At 43.1% G+C, this 17,786-nt stretch overlaps 1 long non-coding RNA gene across 3 annotated transcripts in view; it reads left to right on the top strand.

Annotated features, from left to right (window-relative positions):
- The first annotated feature begins 276 nt into the window (after positions 1 to 276).
- The window catches only part of LOC113902167, a 47,431-nt gene continuing 29,921 nt past the window's right edge, over positions 277 to 17,786 (top strand). The window contains exons 1-3 of one of the 3 annotated variants that reach the window (XR_003513688.1): positions 278 to 568; positions 9,154 to 9,237; positions 11,100 to 11,203. This is a non-coding gene — a long non-coding RNA (uncharacterized LOC113902167). Of the gene's footprint in view, positions 569 to 9,153; positions 9,238 to 11,099; positions 11,204 to 17,786 lie in introns of all 3 variants that reach the window. The other 2 variants (XR_003513689.1, XR_003513687.1) reach the window with 2 other exon arrangements.

Consider the following 17,786-nt stretch of genomic DNA (forward strand, 5'->3'; position numbering starts at 1 on the left):
AGTCCTTGTGCTGATGGAAGAAGATGAATCGTGATGATAATGGACATCAAATTTTTTTTAAACTCCCATTCACTTTGTGCATCAAAGCTGGACATATTAGCAGCTGGCTCTACCAGCCGCTGCCTCATGCCAGCCCTGAGCTGGCTGCCCTAAGGCAGCCCACAGTGAGAACGTCACGCAATTATAATGAAGATCCTGGAACGGGATGAATGACTCCATTCACTGCAAACAGAGAACTTGCTGTGGATGTTCAGTTACGCACATGGGAGACCTCCAGGATCATGTAGAAGGGGAGGTGAAGTGATGATGTCAGCTTGGGAGAAGAGGGTTAGTGATAATATAAGCAAAAGGGGCCTTGCTGTTCTCAGTTCATGCTGGCGTGTCAGTAGAGTGCGATCTGCAACCTGGCACTCTGCTCCGAACAGGCTGCTGATAACAGTCATTACTCACTGTCTCTAGAGGGTCCTTCTCGGCGCTCGGGGCTGACTAACCAGCAAACAGCCACCTTGACAGCCCAGCTCCCACGTAGCAGCTCTGATTCCTTGATCATTCCTTTGGAACACCTGAGGTCTGTATATTTTTCTGCCTTTATTTACCCTGTGCTTTCTTCGGGGACATTTCTTGCCTCTTGTCTACTTTGGGAACTCTTGTATTTTAAGAACTAGTTCAAATATTACTACATTTGACATCCTCAGACAAAATAAAGAGGTTTTTTTTTTTTCTACTGTGTTCTTCCAGCATCTTCTTTAAACTTCTATTATTATCTACAGTAAAAAATCATGTAATTATTGACTGACCTGTCTAACCTAAAAATATTGAGTTTCTGTGGACTTGACTGATTCATCAGAATTTAGAAGTTTCTGGAATTAATGCGGAATTGATAGATTTTTTTGAAGAGAATTAAATAGTATTGGAAAGACAGCAGTTGACTTGGCTGAAGAGCTTTCAATAAGGGATTTGGGCACTGGGGTTCTAATCTTAATTTTGTTTATCACCATCTGACCTTTGAATTATTAGCCAGAGTTGAGTGACACCAATAACTATGAAAAGCCTGAATTTCTTCTTGCCTTGATTTCTTCTTTTGTGCATTGACCAATGTGATATTTACTTTGATAACTTTCAGTTGTGTCTGGAAAGTCAAATGAAATAAAAAATATAAAAATAATCCCCTTCACCTCTACCCATCTCTAGACAGCACTGAGCAAAGTTTCAAGTAACTTTCCTCATTTCCTCAGAGGTCACTAACTGCCTGACACGGGGCTGTCAAAGCAGGCTGACCTGGACTGGGGCTGTGTTTCTCTGGCAGCTGTGATTGGTGGGGAGGAGGTCCAGTGAGGGTCAGTGGCTTCCAAGGGTTAGGAACATGACTGTCCTATTTGTTGTGGGCTTTGGGCTTTCTTGGGGCTTCCCTGATAGCTCAGTTGGTAAAGAATCTACCTGCAATGCAGGAGACCCTGGTTTGATTCCTGGGTCGGAAGGATCTGCTGGAGAAGGGATAGGCTACCCACTCCAAATTCTTGGGCTTCCCTTGTGGCTCAGCTGGTAAAGAATCTGCCTGCAGTGTGGGAGACCTGGGTTCAATCCCTGGGTTGGGAAGATCCGCTGAAGAAGGGAAAGGCTACCCACTCCAGTATTCTGGCCTGGAGAATTCCATGGGCTGTATAGTCCATGGGGTAGGAAAGAGTCAGACACGACTAAGTGACTTTCACTTTCACTTTGGACTTTCTTGCTCCTTCCCCTGTGCCAGAAACTTGGTAAAAATGGTAGTGATCAAGAGAAAGACATGAGCTTGAAAATTCAGGTTATTTAAATGGACTGAACTCCCCGAGAATAATCTCTTGAAGAATGTTTCTTGAGAGGCTCTGAAGGGTTACTGAGGGACAGAGTAGCTCTTCAGCATAAAGGTCTTTATGAGGGAGAGGGTCTGATTGCACTGGGATGACCCAGGGCCCCTCTTCTGTCAGTCTGCCCAGATACGAGCTGACATGACGATTTTCTTTGGCAATTGGCTTCATTCAGTTCAGTTCAGTTCAGTTGTGTCTGACTCTTCACGACCCCATGGACCACAGCACGCCAGGCCTCCCTGTCCATCACAAACTTTCAGAGTTTACCCAAACCCATCTCCATTGAGTCGATGATGTCATCCAGCCATCTCATTCTCTGTCATCCCCTTCTCCTCCTGCCTTCAACCTTTCCTAGCATTGGGGTCTTTTCAAATGAGTCAGCTCTTTACATCAGGTAGTGAAAGTATTGGAGTTTCAGCTTCAGCATAGTCCTTCCAATGAATATTCAGGACTGATTTCCTTTAGGATGGACTGGTTGGATCTCCTTGCAGTCCAAGGGACTCTCAAGAGTCTTCTCCAACACCACAATTCAAAAGCATCAATTCTTCAGTGCTCAGCTTTCTTTATAGTCCAAATCTCACATCCATACACGACTATGGAAAAACCATAGCCTTGATTAGATGGACCTTTGTTGGCAAAGTAATGTCTCTGCTGTTTAATAAGCTGTCTAAGTTGGTCATAACTTTCCTTCCAAGGAGTAAATGTCTTTTAATTTCATGGCTGCAGTCACCATCTGAAGTGATTTTGGAGGCCCCCAAAATGAAGTCAGCCACTGTTTCCATTGTTTCCCCATCTATTTCCCATGAAGTGATGGAACCAGATGCCATGATCTTAGTTTTTTTAATGTTGAGCTTTAAGGCAACTTTTTCACTCTCCTCTTTCACCTTCATCAAGAGGCTCTTTAGTTCTTCTTTCACTTTCTGCCATAAGGGTGGTGTCATCTGCATATCTGAGGTTATTGATATTTCTCCCAGCAATCTTGATTCCAGCTTGTGCTTCATCCAGTCCAGGATTTCTCATGATGTACTTACTCTGCATATAAGTTAAATAAACAGGGTGACAATATACAGCCTTGACATACTCCTTTTCCTATTTGGAACCAGTCTGTTGTTCCATGTCCAGTTCTAACTGTTGCTTCCTGACCTGCATACAGGTTTCTCAAGAGGCAGGTCAGGTGGTCTGGTATTCCCATCTCTTTCAGAATTTTCCACAGTTTATTGTGATCCACACAGTCAAAGGCTTTGGCTGCTGCTGCTAAGTCACTTCAGTCATGTCTGACTCTGTGCGACCCCATAGACGGCAGCCCACCAGGCTCCCCTGTCCCTGGGGTTCTCCAGGCAAGAACACTGGAGTGGGTTGCCTTTTCCTTCTCCAATGCATGAAAGTGAAAATGAAAAGTGAAGTCCCTCAGTCGTGTCCAACTCTTAGTGACCCCATGGACAGCAGCCTACCAGGCTCCTCCATCCATGGGATTTTCCAGGCAAGAGTACTGGAGTGGGGTGCCATTGCCTTCTCCAAAAGGCTTTGACATAATCAATAAAGCAGAAATAGATGTTTTTATGAAACTGTCTTGCTTTTTCGATGACCCAGTGGATGTTGGCAATTTGATTTCTGGTTCCTCTGCATTTTCTAAAACAAGCTGGAACATCTGGAAGTTTAGGGTTCACGTATTGCTGAAGCCTGGCTTGGAGAATTTTGAGCATTACTTTTCTAGTGTGTGAGATGAATGCAATTGTGCGGTAGTTTGAGCATTCTTGGGCATTGCCTTTCTTTGGGATTGGAATGAAAACTGACCTTTTCCAGTCCTGTGGTCACTGCTGAGTTTTCCAAATTTGCTGGCATATTGAATGCAGCACTTTCACAGCATCATCTTTTAGGATTTGAAATCACTCAAGTGGAATTCCATCACCTCCACTAGGTTTGTTCATCGTGATGCTTCCTAAGGCCCACTTGACTTCACTTTCCAGGATATCTGGCTTTAGGTGAGTGACCACACCATGGTGGTTAATGGGTCATGAAGATCTTTTTTGTACAGTTCTTCTGTGTATTCTTGCCACCTCTTCTTAATATCGTCTGCTTCTGTTAGGTCCATACCATTTCTGCACTTTATTGTGCCCATCTTTGCATGAAATGTTCCTTTGGTGTCTCTAATTTTCTTGAAGAGATCTCTAATGTTTCCCATTCTATTGTTTTCATCTATTTCTTTGCATTGATCACTGAGGAAGACTTTCTTATCTCACCTTGCTATTCTTTAGAACTCTGCATTCAAACGGGAATATCTTTCCTATTTTCCTTTACTTTTTGCTTCTCTTCTTTTCGCAGCTATTTGTAAGGCCTCCTCAGACAACCATATTGCTTTTTTGCATTTCTTTTTCTTGGGGATGGTCTTGATTCCTGTCTCCTGTACAATGTCATGAATGTCCATAGATCATCAGACACTCTGTCTATCAGATCTAGCCCCTTAAATCTATTTGTAACTTCCACTGTACAATCATAAGGGCTTGATTTAGGTCATACCTGAATGGTCTAGTGGTTTTCCCTACTTTCTTCAATTTCAGTCTGAATTTGGCAATAAGGAGTTCATGGTCTGAGCCACAGTCAGCTCCCAGTCTTGTTTTTGCTGACTGTATAGAGCTTCTACATCTTTGGCTGCAAAGAATATAATCAATCTGCTTTCAGTGTTGACCATCTGGTGATGTCCACGTGTAGAGTCTTCTCTTGTGTTGTTGGAAAAGGGTGTTTGCTATGACCAGTGTGTTCTCTTGGCAAAACTCTATTAGCCTTTGCCCTGCTTCATTCTGTACTCCAAGGCCAAATTTGCCTGTTACTCCAGGTGTTTCTTGACTTCCTACTTTTGCATTCCAGTCCCCTATAATGAAAAGGACATCTTTTTTGGGTATTAGCTCTAAAAGGTCTTGTAGGTCTCCACAGAACTGTTCAACTTCAGCTTCTTCAGCATTACTGGTCAGGGCATAGACTTGGATTACCGTGATATTGAATGATTTGCTTTGGAAACAAACAGAGATCATTCTGTCATTTTTGAGATTGCATCTAAGTATTGCATTTTGGACTCTTTTGTTGACTATGATGGCTCCTCCATTTCTTCTAAGGGATTCCTGCCCACAGTAGTAGATATAATGGTCATCTGAGTTAAATTCACCCATTCCAGTCCATTTCAGTTCTCTGATTCCTAGAATGTCGACGTTCACTCTTGCCATCTCCTGTTTGACCACTTTCAATTTGCCGTGATTCATGAACCTAACATTCCAGGTTCCTATGCAGTATTGCTCTTTACAGCATCAGACTTTGCTTCCATCACCAGTCACATCCACAACTGGGTGTTGTTTTTGCTTTGGCTCCATCTCTTCATTCTTCCTGGAGTTATTTCTCCACTGATCTCCAGTAGCATATTGGAGATACCCTACATCCAAGGTCAGTAGCTGTGGCAGCAGGGTGCTGGAGTGGCAAGTGGCCAAGAGGAGCTACCCCACGTCCAAGGTAAGAGAAATCCAAGTAAGATGGTAGGCACTGAGAGAGGGCATCAGAGGGCAGACAGACTGAAACCACAATCACAGAAACTAACCAATCTAATCACACGGACCACAGCCTTGTCTAACTCAATGAAACTATGAGCCATGCCATGTAGGGCTACCCAAGACGGACCAGTCATGGTGGAGAGTTCTGACAGAATGTGGTCCACTGGAGAAGGGAATGGCAAACCACTTCAGTATTCTTGCCTTGAGAACCTCATGAACAGTATAACAAGGCAAAGTGATAGGACACTGAAAGATGAACTCCCCAGGTCGGTAGGTGCCCAATATGCTACTGGCCTCATTATAACCCAGGATGAACTAAAAAGCAGGTAAAAATGGCCTCTGATGTCTTCACATCCCCTTTGACCTTTCTCCAACATTGTGGTAGGTGCTTTTCCCTTTCTTGGTAACATGCAGGGGCCTTATTTTATCCCTTAGCTGTCCAAAAATCACTGCTTCCTTTTTTCCTTTTCTTAAAAAGAATTAGTGGTTTATTCTTTTAATTATTAAAAATTATCACTTTTTAATGAATCTCTTTTTAATGAATCACTTTTTAATGAATCTCTTTCTTCTCTGTCTCCAGGATTTTATTGGGGTGTAATATAGCACAATTTCAAAATAGACTATAGTGATACAAACTGCAGAGGAATGGTATTTTCTGATAATTCCAATATCTGTGCTAATTAATAGTTGTAGACATCTGCACATTTGACTGTGATGTGTTTTGTCAGAGTTTTAGTGATTTCTCCTGTGTCTATAAAGAAGTGGTGAACTTCAAACACTCTCCAAATGGAAGCTTTTAAAATCAAGAAACAATTCATGCCTCTAGGGTGAGTCAAAACAAGGGGATCATTAGATTTGGGGGTGGGGGCAGCGGTAGCTATAAGATAAAACGAGCAGATTTTGTTTTGCTTTCATATTAATAACACAGATGGTGACACCACTGAATACAGTCATATCTTAATAAATTATAGTTACACTGGCAGCAACAAAGAAACTTAGAATGAATACAGAGCAAATAGACACTTCTTCATAAAGTAATGAGAGTTGCCATTAACATGATGAGTTTTCAACCAGTCAAGTAAAAATAAAGTTTGCTAATGAGATATGACAACTTTAAATATGGCACGTGGAGTGAATTCACACATTAGGTATGGAAAAAAAATGAGTTTTCTAGTTATAAACACAAGATACATTTGTATCTCATTAGTGAAAAATAAAACTTACTAATAGGTGATAACCTTGCTGTATCAGTGACATCAAGAGTGCCTTAATTATTGTAATGCTGTAGAAGTGCCTTCCATGTATGTTAGCGAAATAGACTAAAAACACTCCTCTGTGAAAATGAATGATTTCCTGTTCTTCCCTTCATTTAAAGCAGTAATACACACCTGGTATGTGCTCATCCCTGCTCCCTTTTTGTCCCGCTCCTCCCTCCATTTCACAGACTCTTAGCTGGAAAGGGTCACCTTGTTCATTCACTCATCTGATGCTTGGATGCTTTCCAAAGGAGAACAAGCAGAAGCACTTGGGCGGCTCTGGTGATTGACCCCCTGAAGCGCCCGCTCTGTGCTCGGATGCCCCTGACGGCTCAGAGCCCTCCTGCTCTGCATCTCCTTTGCACCGGCCCCAACTCCACTTGCTGGGGCTGCACGGAATAGTGCCAACCCCTCTTTGAAATGACAGCCCTTCATGTAGTCATGAAGCCATGCAGAACTTTTTTTCCTCAGACTAAACATTCTGCATCTTTCTATCATTCCTCACAAAACAAAGTCCAGACTCTCTTCACCATTCTGGCTACTTTCTCCTGTCCACATCCATATGTGGATGATGCTGCATCCACATAGGTACGGCATCAAAATGAAATGCAACTCTAGAAGTGGCATAACCACGCAGAATAAGACTGCAAGTTTTCTTAATTTTTGTAAAAATAAACATGTTCATTCTGCTTGGACTCAAATTAATCCTTTCTAAGTCATATGAGATTGATTGAAATCAGTGATTTAAAAAAAATCAGAGCTTCTACGCAATGGCTGCACTTCATCCTGTCCTTGTACAGCCATTTATATGGATCCACAAGTCAGATGGTGACTACAGCCAGGAAATTAAAAGAACACTTGTTCCTTGGAAGAAAAGCTATGACAAAACTAGACAGCATATTAAAACACAGAGACATCAATCTGCCAATAGCAATCTATATAGTCAAAGGTATGATTTTTCCGGTAGTCATCTATGGGTGTGAGAGCTGGACCATAAGGAAGGCTGAGCACCAAAGAATTGATGCTTTCTAACTGTGGTGCTGGAGAAGACTCTTGAGAGTCCCTTGGACTGCAAGGAGATCCAACAAGTCAATCTTAAAGGAAATCAACCCTAATGTTCATTGGAAGGACTGATGCTGAAGCTGAAACCCCAATACTTTGGCCACTTGGTATGAAGAACTGACTCATTGGAAAAGACCCTGATGCTGGGAAAGATTGAAAGCAAGAGGAGAAGGGGATGACAGAGGATGAGATGGTTGGATGGCATCATTGACTCAATGGACTTGAGTTTGAGCAAACTCTGGGGGATGGTGAATGACAGGGAAGCCCAGTGTGCTGTAGTTCAAGGGGTTGAAAAGAGTAGGACATGACTGAGCAACTGAACAACAACAGCATGTCAGACCATTTATTTATTCCTACCAATCTTCATTTTGGGCTTCCCTGGTGGCTCAGACAGTAAAGAGTCTGCCTGCAATGCTGGAGACCTGGGTTCCATCCCTGGGTTGGGAAGATCCCCTGGAGAAGGAAATGGCAACCCACTATGGTATTCTTGCCTGGAAAATTCCATAGACAGAGGAGCCTGGTGGGCTACAGTCCATGGGGTCGCAGAGAGTTGGACACGACTGAGCAACTAACTTTACTTTTACTTTAATATTCATTTTGGGGTCGATTCATTATTTCTACATATTACATTATTTCATTATTTCTACCTATTACACTCTTCAAAAAACCTTTCAGAGTATGACAGAAATGTTGAGATCATCCAATCCAACATCAAACAAAGATGCAAAGTCATTAACTCCAATGAATGACAGTTGGAGTCCCTGAGGTTTCACTGTCTCCTCTTCTCTGTCTTGGTCTCTTGTGATAATCTCTGTACTTCCGGCAACATTGCCTTTTCCCACTGGGTTATTGAATCACTGATTATAAGAGCCCACTAGGAGAAGGCAATGACACCCCACTCCAGTACTCTTGCCTGGAAAATCCCATGGATGGAGGAGCCTAGTGGGCTGCAGTCCATGGGGTCGCTAAGAGTCGGACACGACTGAGGGACTTCACTTTTCATTTTCACTTTCATGCATTGGAGAAGGAAATTGCAACCCACTCCAGTGTTCTTGCCTGGAGAATCCCAGGGACGGGGGAGCCTGGTGGCCTGCCGTCTATGGGGTCACACAGAGTCAGACATGACTGAAGCGACTTAGCAGCAGCAGCAGCAGCTTTCCTTTGGGCTTCCCAGGTGGTGCTAGTGGTATAGAACCTGACTGCCAATGCAGGACACATAAGAGATGCGGGTTCGATCCCTGGATCGACAAGATACCCTGGAGAAGGGAATGACTACCCACTCCAGTATTCTTGCCTGGAGAATCCCATGGACAGAGGAGCCTGGTGGGTTACAGTCCGTGGAGTTGCAAAGAGTCAGACACGACCGAAGCGACTGAGGATGCACAAATGCAGCTTTCATTTGGATCACTACTGTAAAGCATTATTGTGAAAGATACTTTCTTGTTTCCTTTACAGAAGAAGTCCTAAAATGACATCCTTTTCCTTCCTGAGATCTGGTGTTCCATTGACATTTGGGGAGACAAATTTAGTGATCTCAGGGTAAGTGCTGATACCTCGAATTGCAGATGCTTTAATAACAGTAACAATAAAAAAGATGAACCTTCTCACTGTGTTGGGATTCAGGAAATGTTCATTCTAATCCTGGCAGTATCTCCTTGGGCAAGTGAACTCATCTCTCAGAGCCTCAGCTGCTGGAATGAAAAGAGCCAGACTGTGTTTTGTGACCTCGTGCCTAATGCTTGGCTATGTGTAGAAACGCCGCAGTTTCTTTATCAAGGGAGCAAGTTTAAAATTTCATCATTAGAAACTGAGTTCTTTGTGCTAAGGCAGGAGGTCTCCTTTCAAGTCCAAATACTCCATGGGAAAATTCACGCGTTTAAATTAGCTGCTAGTACTGCAGAGCACTGCTTCCTGGAAGGTGCCCAGTGGAACAGTTAGTGAAGGAAGCTCTGAACGGGGTGAAATTAATAGCAAGAAAGTGTAGCTGGGAGAGAGCTGAGAAACCACACTGGGAAATGGAAGGTCTCATGTGCTCCATGGAGATTCCGGAGGGAGACTTAGAAGCTGTGAGCCCAAGTATGGGAGGATGAAGACAAATTACTGTAGGAGCTGGAAGGGAATTAAGGAGACCACCCAGTCCCATCCTTTCATTTTCCAGATGAGGAGACTGAACCCGAGGTTGCCAGCTGTAAGTGGCAGGTCAGGTGTCTGGTTCCTTTGCAGTGCTTTTCCTTTCGATCATGAAGACAAACTGCACCATTTCACCTGAAACGGCTTGCTCTCAGGGTCCAGGACCATGCAGAGTGAGCAAGATTGATGAGGTGGTTGCAGCAGTCTATCTGGGAGTGGAAAAGCCTCTTCCTGAGGCTGCGCGACCATGCTCTCAGCACCACCCAGGTCAAGACGTCAGTGTGGCTGCCTCTGTGGAGATGGCAGAGACCTCAAGGTAGAGCACTCTTAGGTGCCTGTCTGGGGAAGCCGATGGCACTGATTAACTGGGCTCCAAGTCCTGCTTGAGGACATTCACAGAACGATTCTGCAGCTGAACATGTAGTCCCAGATGAAGACAGATGTCACCAATCAAATGGCTCCTAGACGAGGAGAGGACGCTCATGGAGCGAAGGGTGAAAGCCTTTGGGGAGGGGGAAGGGGCTCCATGGCCTTTGCTCCCTCCCAGGGCATGGGCTGAGAACTTTCAGTATTAGCATTTGCAGGTTTTGTTCCTGAAAAGTCGCCACTTTTGGATTTTTCTTGAAGCTTCAAGCTTGCTCATGGTGGCTGAATAATGACTGGTCACCTCCTTCTACCATCCTGGATCTCATTTGAAAGGAAGGCTTCTTAGGACAACACTCAACCGCTCCCCACTCCCCAACCTAACTCTGCAAAATGAGAGTCAAGGGCAGCGTTGCTTCCTGAGCAGCCCTCTATAGTGGTGCTTCTTAAACGCACAGGGCATATGAATCACCTGGGCATCGTAAAATAATGCAGCTTCTAACTCAGCAGGTCTGGGGTGGAGCCCGAGGTTCTGTCTCCTGAACAAGCTCCCAGAAGATGCTGATGGTGCTGCTCCGTGAACCACTCTTTGAGTGGTGAGGTAGAGTTCCAGCTTAGTGTCAGCCTGACATGGGGAGACGCTCGTGAGGTCTGCTTGGGTGGTCTTTCCCCACTCCATTCCCAGGAGTGTTTAACCAGGACCTTCCTGGGCCCAGGGGGAAAATGATTGAGCCTATTAGGCACTAGCAGTGAACATAGTTCTTTGCCCCTAAGCCTCCTTAATCAAATCAGCAGTATTTGTGGGTGGGACTGTTTGCTTTCACAGACACCCTGCACTTGCCCACAGTAATTAGGTAATTGAATTGCAAACAGTAATTAGCTGCCTAACTGCCTGCTTGTTCATGCAGGTATCCAATTTGCTTTTGAAATGTGGGTTATACTGGTGAAAGTGGAAGCTGCCTAGAAAGACTCCAGGCATGATTGGGAAGATCCACTGAAAATCCCATTCGGAGTGAGTGGCTGCTGCCTCCTTCTCCCTTATGTATATATATATATATTTAAAAATTTTCTCCCTATTCTAGTTACTCTGATTACATTTTTCTCTTCAGATTCAGAGAATCTTAGTCCCATTGTGTTACTTAGGAGAAAGGAGAGGTGATATTGGATGCTTGCTTTTGTGTCTTGGGGATAAAATTAAAAACTAAGTGTTGTGCAAGAGAGTGACAGCTGGTCTGCTGCTTTCTTAGTGAACTGACAAGCTTGTTTACTTCCCGAGAGCTTGTCTCTCTGCTCAGCCCATCAGAAAACAGGTGAGGGCTTCTGCTGCTGTACCTGCGGGATGCATGTTCCACGTCATGGCCTCACAAACACGGCTCTCTTTAAACCTGTGCTTATTTTCATAACAAGAAAAAAGCTTAGAAATCAGAAACATCTGCTTCTCTGATGAAGTGAGTTTGTGTCCAGGCTTCCCACGAAGCTTCAGTGAGGACATGAGGCGATTCCCCCCACCCCTTTTGAAATTGTTATTTGTTTTAAAATACGTCCCTCAATTCTGTCTTCCCACCCACCTTTAATGTCTAAGACTAGACTCTCCTGTATCCTGGACATGGGTCCCTGAGCATCTGGGCATGAGGTTGGTATGGTTATCTAATTCACATCACACTCTAGAGTGCTTGGGAAGCTGATTCTAAGGGATGACCTTGAACCTGCTGACCTACAAAGTAGTGTTCAGCTAAGCCAGCCTATCCTTTCTAAGCTGGTCTATCCTTTCTAAAGGTAAAATCGTTGAAACCCACCATTAATCCAAGTGTAGAACAACAGAGAGTTTGGTTAGAACGGTGCTGTCTTTGTAAATAATTTTATGATAGTGTTCATTTACCCATGCTGCATTGTTGGTCTTTACATTTCTTTCCTGTAAAAATAGTTTTGACTAGATTTTTGCATGAGGTGGCTCAGATGGTAAAGTGCCTGTCTGCAATGCAGGAGACCTGGGTTCAATCCCTGGGTTGGGAAGATCCCCTGGAGAAGGAAATGGCAACCCACTCCAGTAGTCTTGCCTGGAAAATCCCATGGACAGAAGATGCTGGTAGGCTACAGTCCATGCCGTTGCAAAGAGTTGGACACGACTGAGTGACTCCACTTTCTTTGCATGAAGGTTAAATTTTAAGGGGGAAAAGTATCTTTAAAAAATCCCCTCCTTTTTAAAAGGATGATTGACACAAAACCCACTGTGTAGAGTCCAACTTTAAAGGATGTATATAAAACCTGGAGAAGGAAATGGCAACCCACTCTAGTATTCTTGCCTGGAAAATCCCATGGACGCAAGAGCCTGGTAGGTTACAGCCCATGGGGTCGCAAAAGGATGTATATAAAAGAGGACATAAAAGCATTTAAGCTAGATTGTTGAAATCCATTTAGTTTTAATTTTATTACGAAGTATATTGAAGGCTGTTACTGAGCTTTTGGAGGTAGGTGGAAATCTGAGGTGTCATCAGTACAAAATGAAAAGGAACGAAAAACCAAGGGCAATTTTATATTCAGCATAACAGGATAAAATTAACAAAAAATATGATCTTTTTGAAATAATAATGAAGTAATTTTTAGGTTAATATGAGAAATTAGAACATTAATGACTGTTGCTCATATAATATAAAGAGATAAGTTTTATATTTTTAAGGTTCTCCCTACTTTTTTCCTCAGATTTTTCAACAGGCACTAAAAGAGTCCCTAATATTGTTCTTTCTATAATAGGGGCTGCAAAGATTCCCGAAGGATTAGGGGTTTAACCTTTGCTCTCTTTCTTTGAGGAGAAGGGAGTGTGCTTTCCCAAGGTATTACTCTGAGAACAACGCTGAATTTGGTTTTTCCCTTCCATGCCTCCTGGAGTTGCCTTCATTTAGGCCTCCTAATTTCTCTGCTGGACCATGGCAATCCCATCGGATGAGTTGTCCCTTCATCCTTTTTCTCTTCTTGTGCACACTGTCCACACTGGCACCAGGATTATTGCTTTAAAAAAATCATCACATATTCCGAAGGGTTCCTGCTGCTCAGAGTTAAAATCCATACGCAGCCTGGCTGCTATCTTGTTAGGGAAATCTTGTCAGCAGCTCTCTGCCTGGCCATGCGCCCAGCAGCCTTGTCATGATCAACTTCTCAGCCTTCCCTGAATTCCTGTCTCTCCTTACATCCTGTCACCTGGTTCAGTGGATAGGGACTCAGACCAGGATGAAAACAGGGACCGGTTGTAGGGTATGGTCCAAGCTCGGGTAGAAGGGAAGGACTTACGGGGAGATAATTGGGACTGATTGTACTTTAATCCTTTCAAAGGTTTATTGAGTAGAAAGAACACTTGTCTAAATAAGCTCAGTGCATAGCAGTTATCCATAGCACATTGCTTTATAACCAACATTCAAGGAATTATATTAGCCTCCTGGCTACAGAGCATATGGAAGTCCAGATGGGTGTATGTTTTTTTCCTTTTTCATTTTGTTCCACTTGTGCTGACGGTATCAGATTTTTCCATCTCCAGAGTCATAGCTTGTACTTGTAACCATAGTGGGTTCAGTGGAAAAGAAGAAGGGAAGGTACAAAATGTGTTTTATGAGGAAAGAACAGAGTTCACCTTCCTTCTTAATGTCTGGTAATAACACGGGTATCCATGACGATCAGCTCCTCTCTGGCAGGAAAAATTCAAGGTTTGGTGATCTTTAGGAAAGAGTCCTTTTAGAACATCTGCAGCTTCACAGAGCTGAACGAATCACTGGTTGAGTGAAATTTTCCCTTTAGATAATTTATAATCTGAGAATGCCTTTCTGGAAACAGCATCCAACCTTTGATTTTGCTTATTCTCTCTTCTCTCCCTTGTAACCCACAGGGCAAGGCAGGGACAGTAGATCTTTCAACAAAGTGGGATAACCTTCATTTCCAGGAAGCTGGAGAGAGGAGGGCCAGGGGAGCCGAACTGGTACTGAGATTCCTCTTGCTGTTGGGAGAGGTCTCTAATGATTCTTTCCTGGGAATCTCAGCAAATGAAGGGAGTTCAGCAGTCCTAAGAGCAGGAACAGGACCTAGAAGGCACAAAGACTTTACGTCTGCATGTGTTCCTGTGCTGTGCTCAGTCACGTCCGACTCTTTTGCAACACTACAGACTGTAGCCCTGCAGGCTCCTCTGTCCATGGGATTTCTCAGACAATACTACTGGAGTCGGTCGCCATTTCCCCTTCCAGGGTATCTTCCCCCAGGGATTGAACCCACATCTCCTGTGTCTCCTGCATTGCAGGTGGATACTTGCCCCTGAACCATGGCAATGGTAGCAATAAAAATGCATGTGGACATGGTTGCCTTTCAGTCATAATCGTGTAACTTACATTGTAAGTGAGCACATGTTCACCTACTAATTAGGACATTTTGTGAGAAATGTAATAAATGTCAGGTATTTTGTTAGAAGAAACAAGATTTACCCTGTACTGTAGAAAGTGAAAAAGCACGTAAGCCCTTACTGCCAGCTGGCTGCACTCCTGTGAAGGCCCTTCCTTGATTGGTATTCAGATGAATCAAACCAGAAGCAAAGCTGATCAATGGAAAGTCCATTCTGTTTAGAGTTGTCTCCTTCAACTAGTTAATAAGACAACACAGAGTAGTGGGGAGAAAAGTGAAAACCTGTGAGTGATAAGCTTAAACTGCCTGTCTCCTAGCAAGAATGGGCAGGCAATTTGAATCAGATCACTTGGAAAAGCCAAAGGTGGTGATTTAGGAAGCATGCAACTTGCTGGACCTGTGACTGGGGTAGCTCTGAAGCTGCCTCTAGAGGAGGAGGTATATTCACTCATCAGCAGGCTCTAATGAGAGTTGACACTTGAACAACACAGTTTGAAGTACATGAGTCCGCTTAGTCATGGACTTTTTCAGTAGCAAATATTGCAGAACTACATGATCTGTAGCTGGTTGAGTACACGGGTGTGGAACTGTGGATGTGGGGAAAGGTGTATACAGAGGGGCCAACTATAAGTTACGTACAGATTTTCTAGTGTGTGGAAAGTCAATGGCCCTAATGCCTGTGTTGCTCCAGGGTCAATAGTATGATGGATGCCTAAAACTGGGGAAATCCAGTGAATGTGATTTATCTCTGTTTTGATAGGGGTCACTGCTGAAAGATATAAGCAAGGGGAATGATAGAGGACAACCTATTAGAGATATACAATTCAGGGAGCTCTTGATTGTACCAAACACTGTGCTAGGCAAAGTTTTGAAATCTCCCAATGGACTCTGTATTCTAGTTTGAGGTTTCTAAAGCCTTAACTCTCATTGTCCACATTGCATTTCCTCTTCATTTCAAGAGTAGAAGGGAGAGACTGGCAGCCTCACATGCTGCAGGCGGGATGCTACGTTAACAGTCCATATTGTGCTCAGTCTTCTCTTGCCAGGCAGATCACACAGCCGTAGCTTGTGCAGTTGAATAAGATGGTGCCTGCATCCGTCCTTCAAGTGGGAAGAGTATGCAAAGCTTTATGCCCAGTGGAGTCATGATGGCTGAGCTCAATAGATGATGCCCATCTTTTGCTGTTATGGGCAGCGTCGTTTCACTTCATAATTCATTCATTGAGGTCCTACTACCCAATATCTCAAAAGATGACTTTATCTGAAGATAAGACCTTTAAAGAGGTAGTTAAATTAAAATGAGAGTGTTAGGATGGGCCTTTGAAATCTGGCTCATGTCCTTAGAAGACTCGGATGCAGAGAAAGAGAGACACTAGGGGTGTGCCTGCAAGGAGGGACACGTGAGGACACAACGAGAAGGGGGCCATCTGCAAATCGGGGGAGAGGCTTAGAACACACTCTTCTCTCATGGTCTTCAGAGGAAGCCAACCCTGCCAGAACGTGACCTTGAACTTTCAGCCTCCAGAACTATGAGAAAATAGACTTCTGTTGTTTCAGCCACCCACTCTGTGGTTTGTTATGGAAGTCCTTGCAAAGTAACATACTTGACTTTGTATCGTTTGAATATTCTGTGGTCCAGTAACTTGATGGGTTAAACTTTCAAAGGAGATGAACTTTATTTTTCCCTGGTTTCCACTCAGACAGCAGCTGTTTCTCCATTGCTGCTCATGGTCACCCACCTGGATATATTAAGAACACTGTGTGTATTATTTGGTAATTTCCTGAGCCCAAAGAGGCACTGTTAACTTGTCTCACATGGGCTGAGTTCTTTAAGACTAGAATCTGAAAAGTCTGCTAATATTTGATATTTTAATATTGACGTGCTTGAGGAGACAGCTAGGAAATAAATGACCACTTCAGAGCTGTTCTGGCTCAGTGATCCACAAGCATACTTTGGAAGGACTTTGATCTTCTCCAAGGCTCTATGTAAATTCAAAGTACATAGTATTTCTAAAATACCATCTGTGATTAAAATTTTTTCTATTGGATGTGGATGGAAATCACATAGATAATATTTAATAATCAGGAGACTGACATGTAAATCACCATTGTTTGAAAAAGCTCACTGATGCAAAGATGTAATTTTCTCTCTCCTCCTAAACCAGTAAGAAAGCAAATAACAACCTTCTTGTAGTCCTGTGGTTAACAGATTGAAGATTTGTGTTGGGGGATATTAGAAATGCTTTTTTTCTGGAGCTTTCTGGTTGATAAAGTGTTAGATAATGCAAGCATTTTACCGAAATTCATTTCCTCTGCTTAATGACTAATTGCAGCGAAATACACATGGCTTCAAAAATAATGTCTTTTCTATTTGCATTTTTTCCTTCTGATTCTTATATTTAAAATTCCAGTTGTTCTAGAAATCATGATATGTCTAACACTTTTTGAAAATTATATAGATCAAAAGAGAAAGCATGTTCATGAAAAGCTTTGATAGTTTCCTTCTAATAAACCCCCTTTTAGACATTTTTAATTTATACAGAAAAGTAACGTTCAGTTGGGAAATGCTCAGATATTGTGCTTTAAAGGCTTAATTTATGTGATCAGCTTGATTCACATGGTGCACATTATCCCTAACTTGTTGGCAGAGGGAAAAATTTAGCTTGATAACATTTTATACACTTTGTGAAAAGAAAATATGCTTATTAGGGAACCCAGGAGGCAATGCTGAGCTGCTGCTAGCACACGTACCAGCCCAGTGTGTGCTCAGTTGCTGTGATTGGGCGAGGGAGACCGCTGTCTGTCCAATTTTCAGCTGCTCTAGTCCCTAAGAGATCACTAATTCGTTTCTTATTCTATAGCCAAATCCAATAGCAACAGAAGACAACATCTGTGTTCAATGGGTATATTTTTGCCAAGTTACATTAAATAATTCATTACAAATGTTTGTAGGCTGAAATTAGCCTTTATTAAATATAGAAGCAGGCATCATTACCATTCCCTGATGAGTATAGTCAACCCCTTATATGCTTCCTCTCTCCAAGTGCTATTGTCAGGACTTTACAATTTCCTTTTTAAAGCATTTCATACTCACCAAGTTCTCTGGGTGGAACTGTGTCCCTCTAAGAAGGCGTTACCTTTCACACTCCCCCAGTTTTCTGGGCGGAACTGTGTCCCTCTAAGAAGACATTACATTTCATACTCACCCGGTTTTCTGG

This window comes from Bos indicus x Bos taurus, chromosome 12, assembly GCF_003369695.1.
Source record: "Bos indicus x Bos taurus breed Angus x Brahman F1 hybrid chromosome 12, Bos_hybrid_MaternalHap_v2.0, whole genome shotgun sequence".
Lineage (NCBI taxonomy): Eukaryota > Metazoa > Chordata > Mammalia > Artiodactyla > Bovidae > Bos > Bos indicus x Bos taurus.